Genomic DNA, 16,544 nt, shown 5'->3' with positions numbered 1-16,544 from the left:
GTGTTGCTTTAAGCCACCAAATTTTTGGCCATTTGCCACAGTGGCCATAGGAAAGATACACGTCATAAAAGACCTTGCTGCTTCCACCTTTATCTCTTGGATTGTCCAAATGCCAGCTTCCATGTTGTGAAAATACTCAAGAAGCAATAAAGGGAATGTTTTCAAGCCAGCGGCCAGTGCGGGCAACTGAAGCTATTCCATTGGGAAACTCTGGCATTCATCGTAAAACATGCACCTCAGCATCAACCCACCTGAGGGCCGAGGCAGCTGGGGTGTACACAGCAATTCTCATCAGTCATTGGGGAAGGACTGTCCCTGGCACGAGGGGTGGGGAGGATGTTAACTTCTCAAGGCTGCCAGTCTGGTGGAGTAGGTTCTGGTGACCACGAGAAGAAATGCAGGTTCTGGCAGTTGGAGGTCAGAAGGGCTTCCACTGAGATGGAAAGGGCAAGGGGATGTGGGCAGGGTTCTGGCAGCTCCTGCTACACCAAGCGATCAAGAGTGGGGAGATGCAGCAGAAGAGGAGTGCCCAAATCAGAGTCTGTGAGCAGGATTAGCAGACGGCAAGAAACTCAAATGTGGATGTACTCTACCGTTACTGCATTCCAGCTGTTGCCACCAGCAGTTATATGCAGAATCCCTAATTCTTCAACAGCAAGGGTGGGGGAGGGGGTCACACCATTTCCATTTTGAAAATGGAAACACTGAGGCTCAGAGAGTTTAAGAGGCTTGTCCGAGATCAGGCTAGGCTGGTGAGCACACATGGGAGAGCAGCTCGTTTCCGAGTGCTCTCTCCTGCGTCTCTGGCAGCTGCAAGGAAACTGTCTTCAAAGCAGTAATAGCTTGTGTCTGTCTCCCGACAGCCAGTGCCCTTTCTGACTTCATGCCCCACGCATGGCAGTGTCATGCTAATTACTTCTAAATGTCACCTGCCAACCCACCTGCCTCTAATCACGTGTGCACACTTGTGTGTGTGCAGGCATGTACATAAGCACACACGGTCTGCTGTGTCACAGACATCACAGAGAGGCCCTTCCACACAGGAGGCCACACGTGGCACTCATCTTTCAGAGTTTAACCAGCTTACATGGAAGCAAATATTCGAAGTTTACCAAACATAAACCAAGTAAAACCTAAGTCAATCAGAAGTGCCTAAACACCTCTTTAGTCCAAATACATGTTTCTAAAAGGTCACAGCTGGTGTAATTATCCATGCTAGACTTAGCACATTCAGCTGTGTGCTTAAGACTGCCAAGAACTGGAATACATTCAGAATCCTTAAATAAGAGTCACCTTGTTTTCAGAAAATGCTTGGTTAAGTCAGGCCCAGGAGTGAGGGAGTTGCTGGGGGAAGCCTATTAGAGTTTAATGACACTTTGAGAAAATGTAAAGGGAAACTTCACTGGAGAAGGAATAGAAGTACATGTCAGAGCCAATTTCTCATAATATGTGGGTTGAGCCCTTTTTCTTCAAAGAAAATAAGTCCTGACAAGTACAACAACAACAACAAAAGAACACAATGAGCAGCTCGGGAAGTCAGTCACCAGGAGGAAAAAATGAACACCTAAATGCCGACTCAGCAAGCGACCTTGGGAAACTGCGACCTAGGTCAGGGGAGGAGTGAGCAGCAATCCCCAGTTTCCCCCCATCCTTTGGCATTTCGATAGGCAGAGCCCCGACCCAAAGTGCATCTTGGTGAGCATGCAACTTGTGCAGAAGTGGTTCTTAACTGTGTTCTGTGGCACCCTAGGGTACTGTGCCAGAGCCTCGGGAACCGCCACAGAAAATGATGGGCAGGCAAGGGTAAGGGGTTCCCAGCTCTCCTGCCTCACTTGTACCAGAACAGTTCTTCTCTTCTCTGCTTTAATAGCTTAGACTTCCACCTACAATTTTGTTTCAAGACAAGGTTGTTCTATTATACAGATATCGAATTTGAAACCCTCAAGTTTATATAATGTCTGAGGCTCATGCCTGCCCTCGTGCTAAAGAGGAATTTACACCCTCAATCAATGTCTTTCTGGAGAAGTAAAGGCCAGGATAAGAGAGCCAGGGATAAATGGAGGAGTTTAACAGGCTGGTAGTTAGATTGCAGAGCACAGAGTTTGGAAAACTGTGGAAAATAGCAAGGGAGAGAGTACTAGGGGATGTAGGAATGTAAGCACTCAGAAAGGCAGGGATTTTTGTCTGTCTTCTTCACTCACTGCTGCATCCAGTGCCTAGAAAAGTACCTGACACTCAGTAGGTGCTCAATAAACATTTGTTAGTCAGTGAGTACATAAATGAATGAGTGAGGAACTCAGTGGAAGAGACCAATGGAGAGGCCATATACAAGGATGAGGCAATGGGGTCAGCACTCTGGGACTGGGATGGTTAAATGGAATCAGCCAGTGGGGAGGAATGGCTGGCAGCGATTTGAACTTGGAGAGACCACCAGAGGCAATGAAACAGAGACTTGGGGAAGGGGACTGTGCATTCTCTAGGACACCTGAGAATGTCTCTGTGGGTGAGAAGGGAGCTGTTGAAGGCATCGACCTTGGAACAAAAGTTTGGCCATTTTCTCCATGGCCAGAGGGAAAAATAACCAAACTCATAGGAAATGGTACGGCAGTTCCATGTTTAAAGGACCCAAGTGAGACCCAGAAAACTTTCCCCTCAGAGGTCAGCCAACTCCAGGAGAGTTAATACCTGCATAAGTGGAAATGAGATCAGGGACAGGGTACAGCCAGGACTTAGATGGAATCTGTAATGCTTTACCGTTAAAAAAAAAAGGAAGGGAGGGAGGGAGGCAGGGAGGGAGGAATGGGAAAGAAAGAAAGAAAGAAAGAAAGAAAGAAAGAAAGAAAGAAAGAAAGAAAGAAAGAAAGAAAGAAAGAAAGAAAGAAAGAAAGAAAGAGAGAGAGGAATGGGAAAGAAAGAGAGAGAGAGAGGAAGGAAGGAAGGAAGGAGAAAGAAAGAAAGAAAGGAAGGAAGGAAGGAAGGGAAGAGAAAGAGATCTAAAATCTCTGGAGGCAGCTCACTGTGGTGGTGAAGAGCACAGATTCCTTGAAGCCAGGCTCCCTGAGTTCAAATTTAGGGTCTTACTTGCTAGCTGTGGACCCTTGGGCAAGTGGCTTTAAACCTCTCTGGGCCTCAGACTCTTCCTCTGTAATATGGGGACAATAAGAGTACCTCTCTCACACAGTTGTCAGAAGTAAATAAGTTAGGCCATGTAAATCACCTAGATAAGCAATAGCTATTGTTATGGATATGGTACACTGCTGACATCTGTTAAATACAGGAGTTGGCACAGTGGTGTTCATTATAATTTTCTTGTGTTTCAAATAATTATAGATAAAAAAACCAAAAACTTCCCCCAACCAAAGTCATATCCTTCTGGTTATATTCCCAACTCACAAGGAAATTAACCCTTTGAAACTACCAAAGAAACATATAAGAGGAGGACAGGGAAAATATATGCCAGCAATTCTCAAATTGGGGTCCTAGGGCCAGTAGCACCAGCATTACCTGGGAGTTTGTTAGGAATGCAAGCTCTCAGTTCCTGATTTCACTGAATCAGGAATCTGGATCTGAGGCTGGGCAATCTGTGTTTTGGCACGCCCTCCAGAGGATTCTGATGCATGCTAGAGGACATCACCCAATAACAAATGAAGAACCATGTCGCTTGAGGTTCCCAAGTGACCCATGCAGCTGAATGTCTCTGATACGTATCAATGCTGCTGCTGGCCGGGCATCTTTACTGGGATCGTTGGGGAATCTATTCTCCCTACTAACCCTATTATCTACTCACAGAGGGTAGCTGGCAGAACTAGTTTGCCATTGCAGGAGAAACTGCAATGTCACTTTTCCCAGCCCTACCTGCTGGGGTGGACTTGGCTTGACCAAGGTGATGGGACACCTCTTGGGAATTTCTTTTAGTAGGACTATCTGACCCTAACTCCAGAATATTTCATTGTTCATTCACAGAGATCATAATCTCGTAAATTCTCTCAGTGCCCCTGCATGCCCAATCCCCCAACCACCACCAGGGTACACTACATAGATGCCAGCAACAACCCTTGAGCCTTAAATGTTGCTTAGGGCAGTACTATTTGTCCTACCCGCCCCCACCCTGGCATTTCCAGACAGGGAATTTCCAACAGTGGTTGCTGGAAATATGAGAGAACTATCAAAATGCTCTAAAAGCATCTTTGTAAGTTGTAAAGTAGATAAAATAAAAATTATGGGATTTGTCCTACAATGGTATATAGGCTACAAATTTATCATCAGGATAGAAGTTAAAAACAAAGACAAATTGTGAGCATAGTCTTCTGGGAAAGGTTGTACAGGGTTAGGAGTAACAGAAAATGATGGTTTGGGATGATTTAGTGCCTGTACCAGTGAATACTGAGAGATGTCCAATAAATATTTGTTGAATGAATCAATAAAGTGGGCTATTCACAGTACACACCTATGTCTTCTCTCTCTCTCTCTCCCCCCCCGACACACGCACACACACGCACGCACGCGCGCACGCACACACACACACATACACACACACTTTAACAAGCCTCTACCAATCTATCTATGCCTGGGCATGAGGTCATGTCCTTTACTATGAAACTGGACATTTTTAGATGTCAGTCTTAGCCCTTCCAGTTGCTACAAAAATTTTAGAAAGAAGAGTACAAAAACATTATGCAAAGATAGAGGAGACAAATCCAGAACAAATACGGAGGGAGCACAAAAATAAAGCAGTGCTCATTGAACAAAGATGAAATTCTACTTCCTTCTAATAAAATTAATGATAATGAACTTCTGATCTAGAGAACTGGGCTGCTTGTGCCCAATGAGAGGACTCAGGGGGCGGAATCGCAAATGTCAGCAAAGTTAACTACAAAGAACGACCTTAAGTGGATCAATCAGAGTTGAACTACTAGATAGAAGGATTAAGTGGCTAATAAAAGGGATGTTCTACTGACCTCTAACACAAGAGGGAGGAGATAATGAGATAAGTAAAGCTGGTGAGGATAATAAGACTATAATTATGGCCAAGTTCAAACTACTGAATGTACATTAGAGAACCCTCTAGGTAACACGAAGAGAGAGGAAAATCTGGCCTCTGGAAGTTAATGCTGCCTGCAACATTTGAGATGCTCCCAGCTGCATCTCCCTCAGGCCAGTGTGAAGATAAAACCATCACAATGGAAGTTTCAAACACGTTAAGGTGGTGCTGGTGGTTCAATGTGCTGAAAAGGGAATGCAGAAAGAAGTGAAGCCTCATCACCAGGAGAAACTCATTGTGCTCAGAAGTCTTGCCAAGGAATTATTTTTAACAATAACTGTTGCGGCCACTGTCCATAATCTCTTAAATTCTCTGAGCTTCTGCTATGTATATGGTGCTGAGGTTGGCCTTGTACATCCTCGGATGTTTAAGAAACACACACACATACATACAGGCAGTGAGATTCCTGGTTTGAAGATAAAATGCAACAAATTAATAAGTTGATTCTTTCTGAATGTGGGAATTCAGGGTCTGATGATAAAACAGCAAAAAATAAATGTATTAAAGGAAAAGCATTTGGTTCAGGACCAGCACACAAGTCTCCCTTTGCATCTGTTTTTTTCTGCAGAATGCTTTATATAATTGCTCACTTAATCTCTTGGGTGAAATAAATGTATGGCAGCTTTACTACACTATCGAGTCAAATTCTTACTGTAATGACAGAGCTATCCAGGGAGTTGTCACTGGGTTTCTTGAGTTGTCCTGATGGCTGTTGTATGCATTATTAAGGAGCACTCTGAAAAGGAAGTCCCTCCCTGCATGTCCCGAGCCAAAATCGCTGATGGCACCACTGGGTGTTAGGGACCCTGGACCCGGGCCTGGTTGTCATGACCCAAAAGGAAAATTTTCAATGGGTTTGCAACTGTGAGGTCAATGTGCCCAGGGGAGTGACCCTAAGGGACTTGGCTTCCAGGTTTTAGAACTGCAGTCCCAAAGACTGATTGGACATCCACAAAGACAAGAAGAAATAAAATTTATAAGACAGAGTTCCTGCAGGAAACAGAGGACACACTTGGGTCCAAAAAGAATTTAAGAAAGGGCCTGTTTGCAGACGAGGACGGGGTTAGCAAACCAGCAAGGGATGATCAGGTATCCAAGAGTAGCATCAGCAGAAAGCCCTTACCACCTCTAGGACTGAAAGGACACAGGGAGGAAACTGTACTTCAAGAGCCTGTTGGGATATGAGCACAGAGGCCACAGGTGAAGAAATGCCCTGCTCTCTCTCCTCTTGCCCACTGACCCCTGCCACTGCCCCACCAACCCCAGTGGCTGAGCCCCAGTGGAAGCCAGAGGAAGGCCCCAGAGGTCAGATTCCAGAGACGTCAGACCGGGTGCAGAGTGGAAGAGGGCAGAGAATGGATCTAAGGGTGGAGCAAACGAGTAATAACCAGCCCCCACAGCTCAAGGGCTCAGAGTTTGAGGGCGAGGGAAGGCCTGAAGGGCCGATAGACAGACAGGCAGGCTACAAGATCAAGTACAGCATCACACTGATGTCCCACTGATATCCGGAAGCCAATTCAAAGGACAGTGAAGACTCTTCTAATTCTGGGAGAGAGAAGCAGTCAGGAGTCTGGGATTTACAGTTGTGCAGACCTGGGATGGAGTCCTGGTTCAGCCTTGCTCTGGCCATGTAACCTTGGGCAAGCTATTTAACTTCCCCATGGCTCAGTTTGCACTTCTGGAAAAGGAGCATCATACGGGATTATTTGAAATCGAGTAACGCTTATAAAGAACTTAGCCCATTTCCTGACTTGTAATAAATGTTCCAAGATGGTTGTTACTTATACAAATTAGGAAACCAGTATCCCACTGAAGCTACTTTAGAGAAAAGGGGGGAGGGCCATTATGAGGATGAGGAAGGTCCAGGAGAACTCAAGGCAGGGGCATGGACTCTCTTCAGAAAGAGACCACAGGCAGGACCCCAGGTGGTATCTGTTCTCCATCTCCTGGTTGTACTTCTTTCTGTGCATCTTCATCCTCCTTCCCTCTCTGAGCACTTGCTGTCTCTGTTTTACTGTCCACACAGTGGACTGTGCCCACCCAAAATAAGGTTCCTGAATATTGTACAGTCATAGTAATTTCCAGTCACCCAAGCTCACTCTCTGGCTGGTCCTCAGCCCTAGCGCTGAAGTCCTGGGAGAGAGATTCGACTGGGCTGACTCAGGTGAGGAGTCCACTCGGGTCTGGTCACCCTCAGCCTGCTGGCTCTCTTCAGGTGGCCCCTGCAGATTCACTCCCAGCCCCTGTTTGCCTGCCCCCTGCCCTGGGAGGACTGCATCAAAGTTCTTCCTTGACTTTGGCTTCTGCTTGAGTGTGGTCCGTGGGGAGCCCCAGCAGAACAATGGAGGAAAGGAGAGGATGAGGCTGGGACTCCCTCCCTGCAGGGTCAGCTGGGGAGGGCTATGTACCTACACGGAAGCCACAGCTTCACTCAAGGAGACCCTCTCAGCAGGATGCTTAGGTTCCAGTAACCATTCTCTCTTCTTGCCCCTTCAGGACCAGAGGTTTTAACAGCCTGGCTATTGCTAAACCTTGAGAACAGGCACTGTCCCTCATGGTCTCCCTACATTCCGATGACCACACATTTTTAAATCGCCCCTTTGTTGGACACTCCTTGAATTAATTTGAATATGCTGTCTGTATACTGCTGGGATCCTGACCAACACACAAGGCCAGGGAATGGAGATAAAGACTCTTAATAAATGAGGCTCCTAGACCCTACACCCACTGGAGGTCGGGGGGTTATTGAAGGTAGAAAGCTCAAGGTGTTTCCTATGTTGTTAATGTTGCTGTCATTTTTATTATTACTAGTATTATAAACATCATTAATTGCTTAGAACTTCTACCCATTCTCAAAGACCGGATATTGGATTGGAGTCAGACTCTATTTCCCACACAACTCAAATACAAAAGGCCTCCAAGAATACAGCCACGTGCACCCTTAAGGCTTGTACACTGTACTTCTCCTAGCTTCTTACATGAGCCTCCACAGTCCTTAACCTGAATTTTTTGCCTTTGAAAGAAAGTTATACTTTGAAAAGCCTTAGTGATCCCCAGTTTCTTGGGCCAAGTGATGATACCGGCAGAGCTCTGGAGGACCCAGGGCTGACCCAGCTGCCCAGAGAACACAGATTTATATGCAAGATGACAACTCTGATCACTGGCAAGGGAGGGGATACAACTCTCCCCTTTAAAGCAGGGCTCTCAGAATTACTGTCAATACATGTAAAAGCTCAAAGCCTCAACCTCAAAGACTCTTCCATTCTAGCTGATCACACACCCCTCTCTCTGCTCTCATTTCCACCTAGAAAATATACTCTTTTGTCAGTGATTAAATAAACCCACTAACCTGCTTCCAACGTTAGGAAGAGGTTACTCCTAGTTAACTGTTTACAGTGCACCAGAACTCGCTGACGGCACTGGATACAAAATGAATGCTCCCCTTCCACTCTGAGACTACACGCCTGCTATAAGAGGTGGAATGACCCCCAGGACTGGGGTTAAACATGCACATTCTTGGTGACAAACTATATTGTTACACATAGCAGAGGTCATTTTTGTAAAATTAAAAGCAAACATCGAGTAGAATAATTTTTCCTGCCCAGGATGAGCCTTATAAGATGAAAATGAAAAGTGGAGAAAATAAGGATTCATGTACTAAGCCAGTCATCTCATTTTTTTCTAGCTTGTTTAAACATTTGTGATTCCAGCATGGAGTCCCACTCTCCAAGCTCAACGTTTCCATCCAGTTGATCCTGCAAGAGAGTTATCAACGGTGACCTGTTGCCATGGAAACAATGGTGAGGTCACATGCCCAGCACAGTGACTTTTTGGTGACTTTAGGAGAGTTAGATCTAGTTGAAAAATCTAATTCTGTCATTTAATAGCTGTGTGACCTTGTGCACATTAGTGTAACTCTCTGAGCCTCAGTTTCCTTGCCTGAAAATTGGGAATAATGGTAACGGCTCTCTCTAAGAGTGCTTATAAGAATCAAATGAGATCAACTGGGTAGAGTACTTGGTACGTTTTTTGGCACTATATGTGCTCAGAAAATGTTACATGCTCGTTGTTATTATAATTAAAAAGTTAAACCATGTTTTCATTTATTCATTCATAATCTAATTCATTTATTTCACAAATAATCATTGAGTTTTACTATGTTGCAGACGCTGATCTAGATGGTAAAGATAAAATAAGGAACAAAATTGACAGAGTTCTGCCTTCACAGAGCTTATATTCTAGTGAGGGAGAAAGACAGTTAACAATAAACCGTATATACATGAAATATTCTATCCTGTAGTGGTACATGCTATGAAGAAGCTTGCAGCAGGATAAGAGGAGAAAGGGGGCCGGTTGAGGGACAAGGGGAGCTATTTCAGATAGCATCCTCTCTGAGGAGACATTTTAGGAGAGACCAGAAAGCCCCATGACAGGACAAGCCTGTGGATGTGTGGGAAAGAGCAAGGGCAGGAGGTGAGCGGAACAGAAAGTAGGTTAGGGAGACAGGGGCACAGAGAGAAAGGGAGAACGCTCATGTGTCTAATGTTAGGAAGCAAGGACACTTGTGCATCTCAGACTTGTGAATGAGTGAGATAATGGAGGTTGTCAGAGCAGTAACAGGGAACAATACAGCATGGCGATGAAGACAGAAAGCCCCGGAGATTCCTGCTGCCTGTAAGAGAGTCTCAACTCTGCCACTATCAGCTCTCAGTGTGGTCCCCCGATCAGCAGTAGCAGCATCACCTGAGATCTTATTAGAAATGCAGAATCTCAGTCCACACCTTAGCCCTACATTTCAACCCAGATGATTCATAAACTCGCTGAAGTCTGAGAAGCGCTAGCCTAGGACTTTTCACTTAACCTCTCTGGCTCTCAGAAACACCATCTTCAAAATGGGTATCATAAACATAATTCCCTCATAATACGGTTACTGTGAATTTTAAATAAGCTTGTAACAATAAAGTGTGCAGCCCAGTGCTTGAGACGTTGTGATTGCTCAATGAATCGTAGCTTTTGCATTTAATCCTTGGTAGGCTAACACACCAGAGGGCTAGGTCCTGAAGGTCTGAATTAAAGAGGATGAAATCCCTGCAGCCTTCATGAAGCCCTGTAAGAACCCAGGATGCTAAGGGAGTGCTCCCTTTGGATTCCTGGGAACTGTCAGTGTTGCTTGTTGACTGCTTTGACCTCTACTTGGAACCTGTACAGAGGGAATGGTGACCAATTCTGCTGCACCTTCCCTGAGACTGCTGGCTCCAGAAAGACCCACCCCCTTGGTTATACAATGAAGGTCATCTTCACTTGTGACGAGAGCACTAGAGCTTTATATCAGCAGTGCCTGCAGGAGGAGTCACGTTTCTTTTAATGAAGGTGGTCTGCCGGGACCCACCCATGCTGCTTGACGCAGCTCCCCTGTGATTCATAGCTTTCACCAGTGGTTTTCCTCCATGGGAAATTAGCTGGCTCTGGAGAGTCTCAAACCTGAATATTAGCCTGGATACCACAATATTTCCAAGTGCAAAAGTGTTTCTCTAGCCAAGATGGCAGCTGTCAACCACCTCATTCCCAGATGTGTTACTATAAATCCCAAAACTACAAGTGTGTAGAAAAGCAAAATATGTTATGAAATATGAGCTTGTAACTTTCAATTAAGCACCACTGACAACTATAATAGAGTAACTAAGCAGTCAACTCTGCAGACGGACTCTGATTCCCCAACTCAACTCTCTAAGCTCCTTAAAGTTCAGTCTCCTCATCTGAACCTGGGGGGTGACAAGAGGACCCACTTCACAGGGATGTTGTAAGAACTAAAAAGATAACACTTATAAAGAAACTTTGAATGTCCTGAAAGACACTCAACATTCTGGAAATTTGAGCAGTCACCATGATTGTTATTATTGTCTGTGATTGCTGAATCAAAGAGGAAACTCTCAGATAGATGGGGCCCATTCTTCAGCTATGAGAATATGAAGAGCAATGTTCTCCTGCCAATAGGGATTTAAAAAGTGATAAAATTGAACTGGGATGATCACAATGAGAATGAAGGGAAGCAAACATTCAGGAGGTATTTCTGAAATAGGGGCAGTAGGACTCTGTGACCTCTTGTGGGCAGGGGGTAATGAGAAAGAGAGTCAAGATTTCTAGTCTACATTCTTACATGTTCCTACATTCCATGGGGAACATAGGGAAAGGTTCATGAAAAAGGACAATGAGTTTAAAGGCAGTCTGTAAACTTTGGGGGGGGTACATGCTCTGAACAAGAAATGTATAGTTGTTCAGAATGCAGAGTTAAATAAACATAAGAAAACGTGCCAAAATCACTTGTCATGAGGGAAATGCAAAGTGCAACCACAGTGAGGTACCAGAATGGCTAAATTTAAAAGGACTAACAATATCAAGAGTTGGTGAAGATGTAGAGGAACTGGAACTCTCATTCACTGCAGACGGCCGTGTAAATGGATACGACCACTCTGGGGAAATGTTTGGTCGTATTTATTAAAGCTAAAATATCTTAGCAGTTCCACTCCTGGACATGTACACAGCCAAAATGAATACACACTCCACAAACATACATGCATGAAAATGTTCCAAGTGGTATTATTCATTACTGACAAAAACTGGAAACAAGCTAAATGTACTAAATGTAGAATGGATAAATTGCAATGTGTTCATACCATGAAATAATGCACAACAATGAAAAAGAATAAGCTACTGAATATCATAGCCAAAATATTGACTGAAAATATCCAGATACCAAAAAAAGCACTGAATGGTGATATTTATGTAAAGTGCAAGAACAGGCAAAACTAATCTATGAGATTATGAGAGTCAAAACGGTGGTTCCAGTTAGGGGGTATTATCTGTGAGAGAGCACAAGAAAGCCAGCCCTCTGGGGTGGTGGAAATGTCTATATCTTGATCAGAGTGGTGGTTACCTGGATGTAAACATATGCCCCCCAAAAAAAAAAAATCATTGTGCTGTACATTTTAAATATATGCAGTTTATTTTATGAAGGTTATACCTCAATTAAAAAAGTAAATTTAATAACACAGGGTTAAATATTTGAGCAGCTCTTGAAAACAATAACATAAGATTCTGGAATGCAGGGGAACCACAAGGCTGAAGTGATTATTTAGCAATCGAAATAAGTTTTTGGCTCTAACAGGCCTATCAAACACTGTTTAAGGTCATTCTTGGAATGAATAGTTGTTTTGATGTTTGTCAAGCATGGTCCCCGTGGAATCTGTAATAAGCCTCCAGAAGGAGGTAGATGAAGAAGACTGTCTCTCATAAGCTCTCTCCGTCCTTATGAACCTGCAAGGAGCGTGGAAGAGCTGAGCACATATAACATGGCTGCCACTAGAGGGCACCACTGGGAGCCTCTGCCAGGACCAGCCCTGGAGCTGCGGCTCCCACTGGCTCCCAAGAGATAACCTTTGTACCACCCATCTCAATAGTGACCCACGAGCTTATAGTTCCCAACAACAGCAGCAGATGGTGTGTCAGCCTGAGGTGGGACAATGGTGTGAATGCTTCTGGGAGGGCTTTGGTTGAGCTTCCTCCTTTCCTGAGTCTCACCTTTTAATTTTGCAAAAAGAAAAAAAAAAAAAAGCACAGCTCCTTCTAATCCTATAAATACCAAGATTCCATGATGCTGTAGCTGAGGAGCTCCTCTATTAGCTATCTGTTTATCTGATAAATACTATATGAGCACCTATGTATATTGGGGACACAACAGCAAACAAGACAGAAACGGCTCCTGTCCATATAGAACTTACCTTCTAATGAGGGAGACAGACAGGATGTGTTCAGGTTGTAGTTAGTGATATGAAGAAAATGATTAGGTCTGATGTGGGGAGGTGACAATTTTAGTTAGGGTGCTCAGGAACTGCCTCTCCAAGGAGGTGGAATTTAAATTGAGGCTCCAACAATGTGAAGAAAGTGGCCATCCCAACAGCCTTGGGGAGAGCCTGGAGCAGGGAGAACAAGTGCCAAGTCCAGGTAGGAAGAGCTATGCTTCCCCGCCACCCAGCAGGAGCCATCTGGGAGGGGGCGGGTACGGCGGTTAGAAGTGCCTGGCCCAGCTGTCTGCACATTTTACTTGGTAACAAGAGGTACCAAGGGGCTCTGGCTTTCCATCTGTCCTATCACAGGGAGGAAATGGCAATTTTCCAGCAAACCCCAGTATTTGGGAACTAAACAACCCAGGAGTTAGAACTGAGCAATGGGAGCGGGGAAACCTATTGGATTTAGAAATGCATTTGCTCAGAAAAGTAGTGTATACACCTAGAGACAGTTCCAACGGGAAATAAACAATGAAATAGCAATTACGTGTTGGGTTCCCAGGTGGAATTACTCCTGTGGAAGCAGAAAGGACGCTCAGCCCTGGTCCGTGCCCCCTTCCCCAAGCTCCCTTAGCACCACAGGTTTACACCACCCCTTAGTAATTATCACATTCGATTGCTATTATTGGATTACGTGTCACTCTCTCCTCATTAGGGTATAAGCTGTTAGGGGCAGAGACCACGTTGAGCTTGTCTTGCTGAGTGCAGCTCCAAGTTCATTAGCTGGTGCTCTATACACACTCAGCAAATGTTGGAGAAATGAATGCATGCACACATGTGTGAGGTAATGCATCAACTCAATTCAGCTGATACTTACTGAGTACCTGCTACACGCGGGTATTCCTCCAAATGCTGAGGATACAGCAGTAAGCAGAACAGAAAGAAAAAATATTCCTGACCTCGTGAGCTTTGCCTCATAGTGGGGGATATGGGGCAGACAGACAATAAAATCGATAAGTGAGGAGGCTGCGGTGGCTGCTGGGGAAGGAGCGAGGGTGAGAGTAGCAGGTGAGAAGCCAGAGAGTTAACAGAGGGCCCCAGGGTGCAAGACCAACACGGCTTGTTAGGACTTGGCCCTGACTCTGAGAGAGATAAAAAGCCACCAGATAGCTCTGAACAAAGGATGATATGATCTGCCTTATATTTTTTAATGATCAGGAAAAATCAACTTAGTATTAGAACTGAGGGCTAAAGCGCCCATTCTGTCCCATAAGCACCAAAAGAGAGGCACTCTGACAGGCACAGGGATAAGAGAAACACATCTGAGGCTCTCTCTGTGAGCCATGCAGAGGAAAAGCAGTCTGAACGGGACCCTGAGGGACATGCTTCAGAGCTTACCTGCCACGGCACCAGCAATAGCATCTGTCTCCTCACTTATTTTTCCCCAATTTTATTGAGATACATTTGACACAACATTGTATTAGTTTCAGATGTACAGCACAATGATTTGATATACGTGTATGTTGTGAAGTGATCACCTCAATAAGCTTAGTTAATATCCATCACCTCATAGTTACAATATTTTTTCTTGTGATGGCAAGTCTTAAGATCTACTCTCTCAGCAACTTTCAAATGTACAACACAGTGTTGTCACACTGTAGTCACTCATTTTGAGAGGTAAGTGCCCAGGGCGAAGAGTGGCCACCTAGAAGGTGAGCATTGCCCAATCTTAGCCCCAGTCTGAGGGTCACTTCAGAGGCAGGAGCAGTCTGTCAGGGTTTCCAGGAGTGTGCAGAGGCCAACAGGGCAGATGGAGCTTGTCTGGGGTGTGGAGCCTACTCTGCAAAACCCCTTCTCAGCAGCCACGTAGGAGCCAGGGGCCAGGGGTACCATCGCCTCACATGTGTCCAAAGGGATCACTCAGCACGGCCACTTCTTTCTCCTGTCCACCAAGAAGGGGGTCCTTCCTCCTTAGGGCCATACACTGAAACAGAAACCCTAAGGACCCCCACACCCCTTTGTTAGCCGTCTCTTGACTTCTTGCCGCACCTTCTTCATCAGTCTCAACAAGTCCCTGGACTCACGCCATAACGGCTGTCTGTGATTTGCGGTTTTTTAACTGTCTCTGATGGTCAGAGAGAAACCCCCATTTCCATCTCTCTGGTTTTTCTTAGAGCCAGCAACAGTCCACATCCCAGTGCATCTGGCTCCAATCCTGTCGTAGGCACCTACTGTGTGTGCCTACCCAGCTGGACTTTCCTTTGGGAAGCACCCTCCACCTCGCAAGTCCCTGAGATTCAGGTGGGGCTGCTGTCCCCCTCCTGTGGTCAGTGACCTAGGACTGGCCAATCAGAATCATGGTGACAGATTCTGGTACAAGCCAGGCCCCTGATGGCCACCCTTTGCTGATACTATTTGGAAAGGGTGCTCTTTGCTCTGCCAGAATTGCTAAAGTGACGAAATGGAAGCCTGTAGCTACTGATGGGCCCCGACTCAGGGAAAGTCTGCCTGTGAGTAAGGCCAACACAGAGGAAAATAGAGCTAGGGTATGAAGAGGGACAGCTTCATGGCCAGTTCATCAGAGCACCTGGAACCAGCCAAGCCTGAAGCTGATGCTACCCTGGACCCTTCAGCTACGGGAGTTGTATGAGTTTCCAACGGCTGCTGTATCAAATTACCACAAACTTGCTGACTTAACACACATTTATTCTTACAGTTCTGGAACACATCAGAAGTCTAAAATCAAGGTGTTAGCAGGGCTGTATTACTTATGGAGGCTTCAGGGGAGATTCTGTTTCCCTGCCTGTTCTAGTTCCTTGACTCGTGGCCCCTTCCTCACATTACTCCACCCTTTTTCTTCCATCCTCACATCTGTTTCTGTACTCAAATCTTCATCTTTCCTTTATACAGACCCTTGTGATTACATTGGCCCACCCAGATAATCTCCTCATCACAAGAACCTTAATTTAATCTACACTGCAAAGCCCCCTTTGCCATTTAAGGTAACATATTCATGGGTTCTGGGGATTAGGATGTGGACACCTTTGGGTGCCATTATTCAGCCCACCACAGGAGTCAATGAATTCTTTTTTTGTTTGAGACAGTTTACTCTGGGAATCTGTCACTTACAATGGAAGGAGTCCATGTACACATTCCTAAATCTACAACATCATCTTACTCCTGGGGAACACACAAACCCTAGTATTCAGTTTATCCTGAGTTCTAATTTCTTTTTATCCCTTCAGTATTTTTTAATTTCAGCTGACAGTACAGAGTAGAGGTTACGAAGGCAGATTTTGGATTCAGACAACTTGGGTCTACCTCCTGCCCTTTCCACCTACGAGTTAAGCTTTTTAAGCTACAATCCTCTTGATCTGTCAAATGGAGGTAATAAAAGCACCTACTTGAGACAGGGATAGTAAAAATTAAAAGAGATAATGAATGTACAGCGCTCACAGTACAAGGTCAGTGTTCGATAAACAATGCAGAGATGCATTCCTTCCATCTGGCATTACACTCATTTTACATACAATGTGTCTCAATTAATTGCTACATTTTTATTTAGCTCTTTCAGAAATAGCTCCAGACTCAGAGAATGAACCTCAGTGAGTCTTCACACCATCTTCATTTTAAAGGTGCTGTCAAGCACTTCCACAGAACAAACAACTGAATCAAATTTTTGTGAGCTGCCCATGCCTCCCCTCCTTATCCACTCCCTT

Source organism: Delphinapterus leucas, chromosome 20 (assembly GCF_059928025.1).
Source record: "Delphinapterus leucas isolate spDelLeu-1000000601 "Yukka" chromosome 20, BTC_Dleu_Yukka2, whole genome shotgun sequence".
Lineage (NCBI taxonomy): Eukaryota > Metazoa > Chordata > Mammalia > Artiodactyla > Monodontidae > Delphinapterus > Delphinapterus leucas.
The sequence above is the reverse complement of the archived record's forward strand: the minus strand, read 5'-3'. Positions refer to the sequence as shown.